Source organism: Somniosus microcephalus, unplaced genomic scaffold (assembly GCF_052327205.1).
Source record: "Somniosus microcephalus isolate GS21.2 unplaced genomic scaffold, FLI_Smic_1.0 unresolved_chr1, whole genome shotgun sequence".
NCBI classification, from domain to species: Eukaryota; Metazoa; Chordata; class Chondrichthyes; order Squaliformes; family Somniosidae; genus Somniosus; species Somniosus microcephalus.
In genome coordinates this window covers 135436877-135451664 of record NW_028225179.1, presented here as the reverse complement: position 1 = coordinate 135451664, position 14788 = coordinate 135436877, and positions in this window count along the sequence as shown.

The window sequence follows — 14788 nt, the reverse complement described above, 5'->3', positions numbered from 1 at the left end:
AAGCTAGATAAGCACATGGGGGAGAAAGGAATAGAAGGATATGTTGATGGGGTGAGATGAATTAGGGTTGCAGGAAGTTGTTGTGGAGCATAATCCCCAGCATGGGCCAGGTGGGCTTTGCGACATTTAGCTCAACCGAAGGCGTTACCTTTGTAGCAAATGAAAGAGAATGGGAAATCGCAGTCCGCCTCATGCCACTCGCCGTCGAACATGGCCACGCACATGGGCAGGCTGCTGTTGTAGCTGTACGGGTGCCAGAGGGCCCATTTAGTATAGCTGAACTTGTCCCCGTTGGTCCACACCCAGCCGGACACCCCGTCAGTGTACAGTCCGATCCACTGGGGCCTGTGCAGCAGGCGGGCGATGATGTTGGCCTCCTCGGCGTTCCGCACACTGGCCAGATTGGTGTAATGACTCCGACAGTAGTTCCAGGCCCTGTTCCAAGTCTTCTCCTCGTCCATTAGGTGATACACCCTGTCTCCGCCTGTAATGGACTGGGATCGATCTTAAAAAAGAGGATTTCAGATCTTTATCTCGGATCGAATTAGAATCATAGAAAGCTGATGGAGGCCCTTCGGCCCATCGTGCCTGTGCCGGCTCTCTGAAAGAGCAGTCGTTCTTAGTCCCACAACCCCACTTTCTGTCCGTAACCCTGTAAGATCCTCAGCCTCACGCACCTGTCCAACTCCCTTTTAAAATTATTTATGCAATCAGCTTCCACCAACTTTTCGGGTCAAGCGCTCCAGATCCCGACAACTCTCTGAGTGAAAACATTTCTCCTCCTCTCCCCTCTAGATCTTTTGTCAATGATTTTTAAATCTATGACCTCTGGTTGTTGACCCCACTGACCAGAGAGAGTGGTGTTTCTCCATCTGCTCTATCAAAACCTGCCCATCAGCTCGAAAACCTCGCTGGAGTGGGACCTGAACCCACGAGCTTCTGATTCCGAGGTAAGGGTGCTACGACTGAGCCACGGCTGTCACTTATGAATTAACCTTCTCTGATCCTAGGGGGAACAGGCCTAACTTTTCCAACCTCGCTCCTCATAACTGAAATCCCTCATCCCTGGTAACATCCTGGTAAAACTCCCCTGCACCCTTTCGAAGACCTTGACATCTTTCCTGAAGTGTGGCGCCCAAAACTGTCCACAATACTCCAGCTGAGGCCTATCCAGTGATTTATAAAGTCCTATCATAATTTCTTTGCTTTTATATTCTATGCCTCTATTTATAAACCCAAGTAACCCGTATGCTTTTTATAAACCACCTTTTTTTTTAACAAATTGCCCTGGCACCTTTAAGGATTTGTGTTTATGGACACCAAGGTCTCTCTGCTCATCTACACTATTCAACATTGTGCTATTTACAGTACACTGTCTTTCCACAGGGATCGGTGCTGGGTCCCTTGCTGTTTGTGGTCTACATTAATGACTTGGATATGAATGTAAAGGGTATGATCAGTAAGTTTGCGGATGATACAAAAATTGGTAGGGTGGTAAATAGCGAGGAGGGTAGCCTCAGTCTGCAGGACGATATAGATGGGTTGGTCAGATGGGCGGAACAGTGGCAAATGGAATTTAACCCGGAAAAGTGCGAGGTGATGCACTTTGGGGGGACTAACAAGGCAAGGGAATACACAATGAATGGAAAGACCCTAGGCAAGACGGAGGGTCAGAGGGATCTGGGTGTGCAAGTACACAGATCCCTGAAGGCGGCGGAACAGGTGGATAAGGTGGTAAAAAAGGCATATGGGATACTTGCCTTCATTAGCCGAGGCATTGAATATAAGAGCAAGGAGGTTATGATGGAGCTGTATAAAACACTGGTTAGGCCACAGCTGGAATACTGTGTGCAGTTCTGGTCGCCACACTACAGGAAGGATGTGATCGCGTTAGAGAGGGTGCAGAGGAGGTTCACCAGGATGTTACCAGGGCTGGAGCGCTTCAGCTATGAAGAGAGACTGGGCAGATTGGGTTTGTTTTCCTTGGAGCAGAGGAGGCTGAGGGGGGACATGATTGAGGTGTACAAAATTATGAGGGGCATAGATAGGATGGATGCTGAGGAGCTTTTTCCCTTAGTAGAGGGGTCAATAACTAGGGGGCATAAATTCAAGGTAAAGGGCGGGAGGTTTAGAGGGGATTTGAGAAAGAACTTTTTCACCCAGAGGGTGGTTGGAGTCTGGAACTCACTGCCTGAAAGGGTTGTGGAGGCAGAAACCCTCACAACATTTAAGAAGCATTTGGATGAGCACTTGAAATGCCATAGCATACAAGGCTACGGGCCAAATGCTGGAATATGGGATTAGATTAGACAGGGCTTGATGGCCGGCGCGGACACGATGGGCCAAAGGGCCTCTATCCGTGCTGTATTACTCTATTAGTCCCCTCAAAGTGCATCACTTCACACTTCTCTGCATATATACCGCCTTCCACGACCTCAGGACATCCCAAAGCGCTTTACAGCCAATTAAGTATTTTATTTGAAGTGCAGTCACTATTGTATTGTAGGGAAATGTGGCAGTCAAATTGTGCCCCGCAAGATCCCACAAATAGCAATGTGATAATAACCAGATAATCTGTTTAAGTGATGTTGGTTGGGGGATTAATCTTGGCCCAGGACACCGGGGAGAACTCCCCTGCTCTTCCTCGAAATAATGCCATGGGATCTTTTATGTCCATGGGAGGGCAGACGGGGCCTCGGCCTACTCTTTCTGATGGGGTGATTGAAGAAATCGACTGTAACTTAATAAAACATTAAATAAATCTTAACAAATTAAATTAGAATTTGATTGGCCGGGGTGATGATGCATTCCAGTCCCCGCGGCGCCCACCGGTCGTGGAAGGCCTCGAGCGTGCCGACGGACACCACATGCTCCATCTCCAGGGCCACCCGGGCGCGAACATGGCCGTGGAAGAGAGGCAGGCAATCGGGCCGAACGACCCCCTCGACCGCCCGCTGCCTGGACCTGTTAATGGCTATTTTCACCAGGCCCAGGAGCAGTCCCATGAGGAGGTCCCCTAACTTGCCCGCTCCCCTCCGCACCGGGTGACCAAAGATCAGGAGTGTGGGACTGAAGTACAGCCAAAAATCGAGGAGCAGCCCCTTCAAATAGTGAAAGAGGGGCTGCAACCTCTCACATTCCATGTATACATGGAAAACGGACTCCTCTAGGCCGCAGAAAAGGCAGGTGGCCTGGGAGTCCGTGAACCTGTTTAAAACCTTATTGCACGGGACTGCTCCATGCAACACTCTCCAGGCCAAGTCCCCAAGAAAAAAGGAGGACTCCCACGTAGAGAGCCCGAGGGGCCTCGATCTAACGTCTCATCTGAAAGACGACACCTCCAACAGTGCAGCACTCCCTCTGTGCCACTCTTGGAGTGTCAGCCTAGATTTTTGTGCTCAAGTCTCTGGAGTGGGGACTTGAACCCACAACCTTCCTACTACCAAGGTAAAGGTGATACGACTGAGCCAAGGCCGACACTTATGAATGAAATCTAGGTAACTGCTGACTCTATCAAAACCACCTCTTCATCTTGAAAACCTCTATTCGGTCTCCTCTTAACCTTCTCTGATCCAAGGAGAACAGTCCTAACTTTTCCAACCCCTCTCCTCATAACTGAAGTCCCTCGTCCTTGGTAACATCCTGGTAAACCTCCGCTGTGCCCTTTCTAAGGACTTTACATCTTTCCTGATCAAAAAATTGATTAGAAACAAAAGCCAAGGAACAAAATTGAAGGGTAAATTTCACATCCGATTCGAAACTTTACTTACTTGGCTTGAAGTTCCTTCCAGGTATGGTGTCCCGCAAGGTTGCATCCTTGAGTTCATTGACCTCGGAGGGGCTGATGATTTCCTCAGGCATAATACGGCGAGGGTGTTGCAGGTCTGTTGAAGTACAAGTATTGCAGGCCAAAATGAGTCATCCGTCATCCGTTCTTACGTGACATGAAAGCTTTGGGTGACATCACTGACAAATTGAAAGGAGGAATCCAAGACTTGAGAACTCTACTTGAGGATTTGCACCCTCCATAAATTTGAGCCCATCCAAATCTCTGCTGCCCATATCCGAACTCACACCAAGTCCTGTTCACCCGCTTCCCCCCCACCCCCAAACCCCACCTATGCTCGCTGACCTACATTGGCTCACGGTCCAACAACGCCTCAATTTTAAAATTCTCGTCCTCGTGTTCAAGTTCCTTCATGGCCTCGCCCCACCCACCCCCTCCCTATCTCTGTAACCTCTTCCGGTCCTACAACCCTCCAGGATCTCTGCGCTCCTCCAATTCTGACCTCTTGCGCATCTATGTTTTCTGTCGCCCCACCATTAGCGGCCGTGCCTTCAGCTGCCTGGGCCCTAAGCTCTGGAATTCCCTCCCTAAACCTCGTCGCCTCTCATCCTCTCTCTCCTCCTTTAAGACGCACCTTAAAACCTACCTCTTTGACCAAGCTTTTGGTCACGTGTCCCTAATATCTCCCTGTGTGGGCTTGGTGTCAAATTTTATTTGATAATCGCTCCTGGGAAGTGCCCTGGGACGTTGAAAGGCGCTGTATAAATGCAAGCAGTTGTTGTTGTTGTAATGACCATGCACTCAATCGTTGGTCAAGAAATAGTACATTCCGTAAAAGTCAATTGGAAAGACGCGAATCATTTAAAATTGCATGAATGTGTACATTAGGGTTTTAGAAGCATTTTGAAAATTAGTAAAAAAGAAAAAGAAAGACTTGCATTTATATAGCACCTTTCATGACCACCAGGCGTCCCAAAGTGCTTTACAGCCAATGAGGTACTTTTTGAAGTGGAGTCGCTGTTGTAATGTGGGAAACGCAGCAGCCAATTTGTGCACAACAAGGTCCCACAAACAGCAATGAGATCATGGCCAGATATTCTGTTTTACTGATGTTGATTGAGGGCTAAATATTGGCCAGGACACCGGGGAGAACTCCCCCCGCTCTTCTTCGAAATAGTGCCCATGGGATCTTTTACGTCCACCCGAGAGGGCAGACGGAGCCTCGGTTTAACGTCTCATCCGAAAGACGGCACCTCCGACAGTGCAGCACTCCCTCAGTGCTGCACCGTGGTGTCAGACTAGACTTTTGTGCTCAAGTTCTCTGGAGTGGGACTTTGAACCCACAACCGTCTGACTCAGAGGCGAGAGTGCTGCCCACTGAGCCAGTGGCTGACACTCATAATGGAAAAATGAAACATCGATGGGGGCTAGCTTGAAGCATTCATTTACTTGAAACGAATGCCTTCTTCTGGATACAAAAGCAATGGGGAAACTGCGATAACAGAGAGAGGCCCTCAGTTGGGTCTGAGCTACCAGTTTCTGAGAACCTTTGGGGGGGGAGGGGGTCATTTTACCTTAACTTTCTGGGTGGGAACCCCATGGGATCATTACAGTTCTACATTCTAACCACTCTCTGGCTGATGATGTTTCTCCTAATTGGTTTTATTAGTGACTATCTTATATTTATGGCCTCTAGTTCTGGTCTCGCCCACAAGTGGAAACATCTTCTCTACGTCTACCCTATCGTAACCCCTTTTGTAATCTTGAAGACCTCTATCAGGTCACCCCGCAGTCTTCTCCTTTCTAGAGGAAAGGGCCCCAGCCTGTTCAACAGAGGGTATACTGTATATGCCCAAACTGTGAATGAGGGTTAAACATTTGTGTTCTCTATTGTCCTAACCAACATATTTTTCACTTACCTATACACTGTTTAAGCATCACACACTTTCTCCCCATTATACAAGAACATAAGACAAGAAATAGGAGCAGGAGTCGGCCATTCTGCCCCTTCGAGCCTGCTCCGCCATTCATTAAGATCATGGCTGATCTTCCACCTCAACTCCACCTTCCTGCACTATCCCCATATCCCTTGATTCCCTTAAGAGTCCAAAAATCTATCGATCTCAGCCGTGAATATACTCAACGACTGAGCCTCCACAGCCCTCTGGGGTAGAGAATTCCAAAGATTACCCACCCTCTGAGTGAAGAAATTTCTCCTCATCTCAGTCCTAAATGGCTGACCCGTTATTGTGAGACTGTGACCCCTGGTTCTAGACTCTCCAGCCAGGGGAAACATCCTCCCTGCATCTACCCTGTCAAGCCCTGTAAGAATTTTATAAGTTTCAATGAGATCACCTCTCAGTCTTCTAAACTCTAGGGTGTATAGGCCTATCGACCCTGGATAACCCCCATTCACAGACAGCCTCCAATACATAATCCTTATTCATTCTCATTACCCAAATAACAAATGAAAGGGACCAGAGCGTCGCACATTTCCTCATGCCAGCCATCACTCGCGGTGTAGGTACAGACCAGTAAGCCAGTGGCGTATATATAGGGGTACGAAGGTGACCAATTGGTGTACTGGTACACGGCCCCATTGGTCCAGTTCCAGCTACCGGCCCCATCACTGGACAGCCTGGTCCATTTTATTTGGGTCACGAGAGGAGCCATGATGCCGGCCTCCTCCTGGCTCCGTATACTGAGGAGATCCGAGTAGTAAAGCCGGCAGTAGTCCCGGGCTTGAAACCAACCTCTCTTCCGATCGATCAGTAAATACATTCTCTCCGCAGTCCCGATGCTCTGGACATTCTCTGAAATGGCGATTGTCCGTCTTTCGTTGAACTTATCAAAGGTTTACCAAAAAAAAACAACGCACGTGTGGTACAATTTTAAAGGGGGTGCAGGAACAAAGGGATGAAGGAGTTTTTTTATTCATTCCAGGGATGTGGACGTCACTGTCAAGGCCAGCATTTATTGCCCTTCCCGACTTGCCCTCGAGGAGGTGGTGGTGAGCCACCTTCTTGAACCGCTGCAGTCCGCGTGCTGAAGGTGCTCCCACAGTGCTGACTTTGTCGTAGCGGTTTGGTACAATTGAGTGGCTTTATAGGCCATTTCATGTGGATCTGGAGTGACATATAGGCCACCATGTACAGCAGGCACCTCAAAGCACTGGAGAGGTACCACCAACGCTGCCTCCGCAAGATCCTGCAAATCCATTGGCAGGATTGGCGCACCAACGTCAGTGTTCTCACTCAGGCCAACACCCCCAGCATCGAAGCTTTGACCACGCTCGATCAGCTCCGATGGACAGGCCACATCGTCCGCATGCCCGATACGAGACTCCCAAAACAAGCGCTCTACTCGGAGCTCCGACACGGCAAGAGAGCCCCAGGTGGGCAGAGGAAATGCTTCAAGGACACCCTCAAAGCCTCCTTGAAAAAGTGTAACATCCCCACCGACACCTGGGAATCCCTGGCCCAAGGCCGCACAAAGTGGCGAAGCATCCGGGAAGGCGCGGAATACCTCGAGTCTCTTCGCCGGGAGCAAGCGGAAGCCAAGCACAAACAGCGGAAGGAGCACACGTCAATCCAAGCACCCCACCCACCCGTCCCTTCAACCACCGTCTGCCCCACCTGTGACAGAGACTGTAGGTCCCGCATTGGACTAATCATCACCTGAGAACTCATTTTTAATGTGGAAGCAAGTCATCCTCGATTCCGAGGGACTGCCTAAGAAGATAGGCCAGACCAGGTAAGGATGGCAGATTTCCTTAACCTAAAGGACATTAGTGAACCAGATGGGTTTTTACAACGATCCAGTAGTTTCAGTAGTCACCATTACTGATACTAGCTTTTCTTCTAATTTATTTAATTAACTTAATTTAAATTCCCAAGCTGCCATGGTGGTGATTTGTTCACCAGTATCTAGGGATACAGGTGAACAAATCATTAAAAGCAGCATTGCAGGTCAGCAAAGCAATTAAAAATACTAACAAAGCACTGGGAATTATTTCCAGGGGTATCGAATTCAAAAGTAGTGAAGTTATGTTAACCTTGCACAGGACCCTGGTCAGGCCGCACTTGGAGTACTGTGCACAGTTCTGGTCTCCATACTATAAAAAGGACAGAGAACCACTGGAGAAAGTGCAAAAAAAAAGATTTACAAGGATGGCACCAGAACTGAGAGATTACAGCTATCGGGAAAGATAAAACAGGTTGAGGCCTTTTTCTTTAGAAAAGTGAAGACTTAGAGGTGACCTGATCGAGGTCTGTAAAATTATGAATGGGTTGGACAGGGTAGATGTGGAGAGATTGTTTCCACTTGTGGGAGAATCAAAAACTAGGGGGCATAAATACAAGATAGTTACTAATAAATCCAAAAGGGGAATAAGGAGAAATTTCTTTAGAATATGGAACTCGCTACAACAGGAAGTGGTTGAGGCAAATAGCTTAGATGTTTTGAAAAGAAAACTAGACGAGTACATGAGAGAAAAGGGACTAGAAAGATGTGCTGAGAGGCTGAGATGAGGCAGATGGAATGGGAAGAGACTGGTGTGGAGTATAAACACCAGCACAGACTAGCTGGGCCAAACGGCCTGTTTTTGTGCGGTATATTCTATGTAATTAAGAGGCATGGAAAAATTGGGTGGCGGCCCTTTTGGGGTGCTAACGTCGCCGGGGCACTAAAGTTAGCTCCTCAAAAAAGTTAGCGCCCCTCCGCCGTAAATTCAGTATTAGCGCCCCAATGAAAACGCTCCACCTCCTGCTTGGGGCGCTACTACTGAATTTCACAGCGCTACGTGTAGCAGCATCATGGGGGCGCTACCAAGAGGCACAAACCAACCCAATTTTTTTCCCCCCATAGACGACAAAAGCAAGGAAGTTATGCTAAGCCTTTATGAAACACTGGTTAGGCCTCAGCTGGAGCACTGTGTTCAATTCTGGGCACCACACTTTAGGAAGGATGTCAAGACCTTACAGAGGGTGCAGAAGAGATTTACTAGAATGGTAGCAGGGATGAAGGACTTCAGTTATGTGGAGAGACTGGAGAAGCTGGTGTTGTTCTCCTTAGAGCAGAGAAGGTTAAGAGGAGATTTGATAGAGGTGTTCAAAATCATGAACGGTTTTCATAGAGTAAATAAGGAGAAACTGTTTCCAGTGGCAGAAGGGTCGGTAACCAGAGGACACAGATTTAAGGTGATTGGTTAAAAAAAAAGAGGCGACAGCAAAAAAAACTTTTTTCGCAGCGAGTTGTTGTGGTCTGGAATGCACTGCCTGAAGCAGATTCAATATTAACTTTCAAAAGGGAATTGGATAAATACTTGAAGGGAGCAATTTACAGGGCTATGGGGGAAAGAGCAGGGGAGTGGTATTAATTGGATAACTCTACCAAAGAGCCGACACAGGCACGATGGGCTGAACAGCCTCCTTCTATTCTCTATGATTCTATCTGACTTTCAATTTGCAAATTCTTGAAAATTCTCTTACCTGAATAAGTATACAACGGAGATGTGAAGTGTGGCAATGATTTGACCTGGGTTTCACCTGATCCAGAAGGGCTATCATGTTTGGCAGGCAAGACACTCGAAATGGGCGATTGCTGCACATCTGTGGAAATCAAGTTTTACCAGTCAAATAATCCCTCCGCCATATGTAAAAACTCTGATGGGTAAGATTGGACATGGGCGTAGGAAACAAAACAGGTGGATTCACTTTTACCGTACTCTATATCACACGTCCGATATTCACTGCTACTGAAGTCAACAGAACTGAATATCAGGCTGGGCGTATAACGGGCGTCCAATGGGATATGGCCTGTTTTGCACCCCACCCATGTCCAATTTCAACCCCTGGACGTGTAAGTTTTATCCCTTAAAGCAATAATTCAAGATTGAGTATAAAGGCCTTGGTCTCAATCGTTAGTCTACAATTACACCTTACTTTTTTTTAAATTAATTCATGGGTTGTGGGCGTCGCTGACAAGGCCAGCATTTATTGCCCATCCTTAGTTGCCCCTTGAGAAGGTGGTGGTGAGCCACCTTCTTGAACCGCTGCAGTCCATGTGGTGAAGGTGCTCCCACAGTGCTATTAGGGAGGGAGTTCCAGGATTTTGACCCAGCGACGACGAAGGAACGGAGATATATTACCAAGTCAGGATGTTGTGTGACTTGGAGGGGAACCTGGAGGTGGTGGTGTTCCCAGGCGCCTGCTGCCCTTGCCCTTCTCGGTGGTAGAGGTCACGGGTTTGGGAGGGGCTGTTGAAGAAATCTTGGCAAGTTGCTGCAGTGCATCTTGTCGATGGTACACACTGCAGCCACGGTACGCCGGTGGTGGAGGGAGTGAATGTTTTGAGGTGGTGGATGGGGTGCCAATCAAGCGGGCTGCTTTGTCCTGGATGGTGTCGAGCTTCTTGAGTGTTGTTGGAGCTGCACACATCCAGGCGAGTGGAGAGTATTCCATCACACTCCTGACTTGTGCCTTGCAGATGGTGGAAAGGCTTTGGGGAGTTAGGAGAAGAGTCACTCGCCGCAGAAACATGTCCCGTTAAATTACATTAAAATATACAAGTGTGCAGAAATATGTAGGAAAATAAAACTAATAATAGAGAATAGCAAAGTACGGGAATCTACCCTGGAGTATCCATTTAACTGGAAACAGTGCCTCCTTCTGAAAGGTGCAAAACTAATCAGTTCCCACATTCATTATCTATGCAAATTATTTAAAATCTTACCTCTGTCTACAAAATATTGGGCCGGCTATTCCGATCCCTACGGGTGAGTGCGCATTGTGTACCCACCCGTAGAGACATTGGAAATGCTGGTTTCAGGCATGCACTGTGCAGGCGCTGGAAACCGGCATTTCCGATCTGTCAAGAAAGCTCTTGACAGATCCCCCGGCTGCCTGGGAGAAGGGCCTCTGTGGGGGGAGAGTTCCACTTTTTGGAGAACCTCCGCCCGCAGAAAACACTTACAATTCTTGCGCCTGGAAAAGCAGGCGTAAGGCTTGCTTTTACCAGGATAAGAGTTGAAAAAGTAAAAAAAATTCCACTGATATATCATTTAAAAACATTTTAAAGAAAGGTAAGTTTATAGTTAGCCCCGTTAAAAACTTTAATTATTTTTTTCAAAAATTTAAAGTTTTGCTTAAAATAGTTAATTTATTTATACTTTCAAGTCATTTTAAAAATGTGATTTTTTTTTAAATGTATTTAAAGTTTTACTATGCTTTGGGGGTGATCTCCATTCATATATTTGACAGGTCTTCCTGTCAAATGTATGAAGGGAGATTCCCTTCTCTGATTGGCTCCCCATGGCCCATGTGATCCCAGGGACACTGCAAACTATATGCGCCTCTGGGATACGTGAGCCCTGCACACCGGCAGTTTGGAGAGGCCCAGCAGCAGAACTGTGTGCCTCCCGGGAGCCCTCAGGTAAGGGAGCAGTTTTTTCCAGATTGCAGCCCTCCGCCAGCGGGAGGCCTGCGATCGGAATATCTGGGCCATTATTTCCTGTCGTCAAGTGTTTGTCACACTGTTACATCAACCTTTTTCCATTATAAATTCCTATGCCTATATTTATAAAATGGATTGCACCTATGTAAATTATTTAGCATAATGGCACAATCTGGCCACCGGATTTCCGCAAATTGCTCAAAATGTATTTTGAATTTTTTTTCTCAGTAACTGAAATTTCTAATGTCCAAAATAAAAATGTAAGCAAAATATAAACATAACAAAAATGACATATTTCATACTAACATTATTACATTTATCTCTTCAATTGGCTTTTGCAGCTTTAATGCCTATATTAAAGTTTAAACTTGAAAGCCCAAATCTCTCCCAAAAGCTTGTGTTTGTCAATATTTCTGTACAGATTTGTGACAAAGCGATCTGAATTTCAATTGTGTAATCAGAGCATTTGCTTCCCCATGATTTCACAGGATGCGTTAAGTCAGCTGCAATGATGGAATATTTTTCTTTGGCTTCTAGCACTTATTGGTTCGCTATATTTCAAAATTAATGCTAAATTGCCAGAGTCAACTTTTAAAAGGTTCACTGAGGTAAAGATTTATCATGAGTTTAAAAACAGATCCTGTTGTGTGTGTCTATGTACGTTTGTACGAGAGAAAGAGTGAGAAAAATGAGAGTATACAAATTCCACACCTGTAGATTTAATTTTGTGTTCAATAAGCTTCAGAAAATGTGTTAAGCGGAGAGGAGAGAAAGGGAGAATGCAAACTTTTGTTGCAAAGTCCAAGTGAAACAGACGCAGTTCAGAGAAAGCAGTGGACACCAAGTATGTTTCTAGTGTGCAGATATGTTAGAACCACTGAAAATACACGCGGTGAATAGGAAAACCCATTTTCAAAGGTGTTCTATCTCCAGACTGCACATGCAGGATGCATAGGATTACTTAGCATCAGCAATACAGAAACAGGCCATTCAGCGCATCTTCTCTATGCTGGTGTTTATGCCCCACACGAGCCTCCTGCCACCCTTCTTCATCTCACCCTATCAGCGTATCATTCTATTCCTACAGAGATGAGGAGGAATTTCTTCACCCAGAGAGTGGTGAACTTGTGGAATTCTCTACCACAAAAGGCAGTTGAGGCCAATTCATTAAATATATTCAAGAAGGAGTTGGATATATTTTTTTGAGGCTAAAGGGATCAAGGGATATGGGGAGAAGGCAGGGACAGGGTACTGAGTTTGGATGATCAGCCATGATCTCATTAAATGGCGGAAGGGCTCGAGGGGCTGAATGGCCTACTCCTGCTCCTATCTTCTATGTTTCTATGTTTCTCCCTCATGTGCATATCTAGCTTCCCTTTAAATGTATCTATGCTATTCACCTCAACCACTCCTTGTGGTAGCGAGTTCCACATTCTAACCACTCTCTGGATAAAGAAGTTCCTCCTGAATCCCCTATTGGATTTACTGGTGACTATCTTATAGTTATGACCCAGAGTTTTGGTCTTCCCCACAACTGGAAACACCGTCTCTATGTCTACCCTACCAAACCCCTTCAACATGATGCGATTAGGTTAAACGCGTTACCAGTGACATATTGGCGTTAAAGTTCTAGTGGCAGAAATAGTGTGCACCTTTCTTCACACCCCCCTCTCCCCTCCCCTTCCAGAAGAGTAAACTAATCCTCAAACATCCTGCCATAAACTCAAAAAACTAGGAATACCTGCGTAACAAATGAAGGGCAATGGAAAATCGCACTGAATGTCAAACCATTCATTTTGATCTGTACAAACGCAGATGGGAGAGGTGGTGCTAAACTGACGTGGATACGGGACTGCCCAGTTTGCATAAGTGAAATTGTCTCCGTTTGCCCACTTCCATCCGTCATTGGACAGTTCTTCATTGTAAAGCCCGATCCATTTCCAATCCCCTTGGCCAAGCAGGGAACGAACGACCTCCTCCTCCTTTGGATCCCGTATACTGATGAGATCGGCGTAATTACTCCGGCAGTAGTTTTGGGCGTCAGTCCAAGTTTTGTCCTGATTAATCACGTAGTACCCTCGCGCCTCGCTTTCAACGGCCAAGGGAAGACCTTAAAAAAGAAGATTTTAAGATCTTTCGTTGAATTTTGTCAGATCAAAAAGAAAATCGATGCAAAATTTTAGCTTTCCGTTGGGAAAGCCTGGAAAATATTCTTACCGGCGGAAGAAGGTATTCTTGATGTGGAGGGTTGTAGAGATCGGGTCCTGTTTTCACCTGTTTCCGATAGGTTAGAGGGCTGTGCAGTCAAGACCTCAGGCTCAGTGGCATTGGATGTTCGTGGCAGTTCTGTTGAAAGAGCTACATTATTTACAGGCCGCCATATTTCTTTCTTTCACGTTTTGCTTATGTTACACAGAACTTACAGCAGAGGAACAGGCCATTTGGCCCAACTGGTCCACGCCTGTGTTTATGCTCCGCACAAGCCTCATCCCACCCCTCTTCATCTAACCCTATCAGCATTATCATTCTATTCCTTTCTCCCGCATGTTTTTATCTAACTGACCAAATGCAATTTATCCAGGTTTGCTGATGATACGAAGCTGGGTGGGAATGTAGGTTGTGACGAGGAGGATGCAAGGAGGCTTCAAGGGGATATAGACAAGCTAAGTGAGTGGGCAATGGAATATAATGTGGAGAAATGTGAAGTTATCCACTTTGGTAGGTAAAATAGAAAAGCAGAGCAATTTTTTAAATGGTGAGAGATTGGGAAATGTTGGTGTTCAGAGAGACCTGGGTGTCCTTGTACACGAATCACTGAAAGTTAACATGCAATTACAGCAAGCAATTAGGAAAGCAAATGGTATGTTGGCCTTTATTACAAGAAGAATTGAGTATAAGAGTAAAGATATCTTACTGCAATTATATAGGGCCCTGGTGAGACCACACCTGGAGTACTGTGTACAGTTTTGGTCTCCTTACCTAAGGAAGGATATACTTGTCATAGAGGGAGTGGAACGAAGGTTCACCAGACTGGTTCCTGGGATGGGGGGATTGTCCTATGAGGAGAGATTGAGTAGACTAGGCCTATATTCTCTAGAGTTTAGTAGAATGAGAGGTGATTTCATTGAAACATACAAAATTCTTACAGGAATTGACAGGATAGATGCAGGGAGGGTGTTTCCCCTGGCTGGGGAGTCTCGAACCAGGGGTCACAGTCTCAGAATAAGGGGTCGGCCATTTAGGTCTGAGATGAGGAGAAATGTCTTCACTCAGAGGGTGGTGAACCTTTGGAATTCTCTACCCCAGAGGGCTGTGAAGGCTCCGTCGTGAGTATATTCAAGACAGAGATTGATAGATTTTTGAATGTTAATGGAATCAAGAGATATGGGGATAGTGCAGGAAAGTAGAGATGAGGTAGAAGATCAGCCATGATCTTATTGAATGGAGGGGCAAGCGCGAGGGGCAGAATGGCCGACTCCTGTTCCTATTTCTTATAGACATTGGTAATGCAGTAGATGTAATTTATCTAGATTTTCAAAAGGCCTTTGA